This window comes from Carya illinoinensis, chromosome 11, assembly GCF_018687715.1.
Source record: "Carya illinoinensis cultivar Pawnee chromosome 11, C.illinoinensisPawnee_v1, whole genome shotgun sequence".
In the NCBI taxonomy this organism is placed as follows: Eukaryota; Viridiplantae; Streptophyta; class Magnoliopsida; order Fagales; family Juglandaceae; genus Carya; species Carya illinoinensis.
In genome coordinates, this window is record NC_056762.1 from 6,704,467 (window position 1) to 6,705,565 (window position 1,099).

Here is a 1,099-nt window from a genome sequence, read left to right on the forward strand (position 1 = left end):
AATAATATTCTATTTGAACGGGTTTTGGGACGAAACCAATTCGCCCCCCAAAAAGTACTTTTAGGAACCCAAAAGAAAAAAACTTTCGTCTCAAAAAACGTTTTGATGGGCTTTTGGAGATAAAAATACTTCATCTCCAAAAGTCTTTTGGGACGAAAATTGCATTTTTTGAAATAGAAAATTTTGTTCTAAAAAATGTAATCTCTTGTAGTGTATATTCTATTTTGAAATAGATATGGAAATTTTTCTAAGTTAATACCTAGGCACACTACAATAGATAATAGAGGCACACTACAATAGATAATAGATGACCTTTTTCTGAAATTATAGCTGCTGCGCTAAAAGGGATTTACTAGCAAAAACCCACTGCCGCATGCTCGTAGAAAATGTCTCTCTAAAACGAGCATTTGTGTTGGCATCCATAAAGTTGTCGCAAATATTGCTTCTGACATCCAAATTCGCCGCGTGTAAAAAGTTTCTCACAAAAAAGTGGCCTCAAGTGTTCATCGTTGTCGGGAAAACTTACTACTCATAACAACCTGGAAAAATACTTTTAGGTTACTAATTTGTGATTTATGGTGATTATTGGGAAACAAAAATATTTCTAACTAGTTATATGTTAGGGGAGTCCATCCTCCATATATATAGTTATATATAAACAATGCATTAATCATTTCTTCAGTTTTGCTTTAAGAGGAGAGACATCGTTTGTACAATCCGAGCTGACATGTACAACCGCCGCGTACTTCATTTATTAAAAAAAGTCAGTAAATCCAGAATAAATATGAAAAATCTTACTTTTACACTGAGCACTACAATTTTTCAAAAGAAATACACTAGAGTAGCACATCCTAATCATAAGTGTTATCACTTTGTTTTAATAATACTTAACTAAAAACTCTGCCCATTCTCTCTCACGGGGCTTCAGGCTAGCGACAATCTTCAACTATAGACCAGCAGTGTGTTGCTTCCTGTTGACCGTCCCACATGCCTCTTAACACAACTCTTGCTACGAGGCTTCAATTTTCGCTGTTCTGGAAGTTAAAACTCAATAACGTAGGAGATTCTCACCATGACCATAATCGATTTGAAGCGGAAG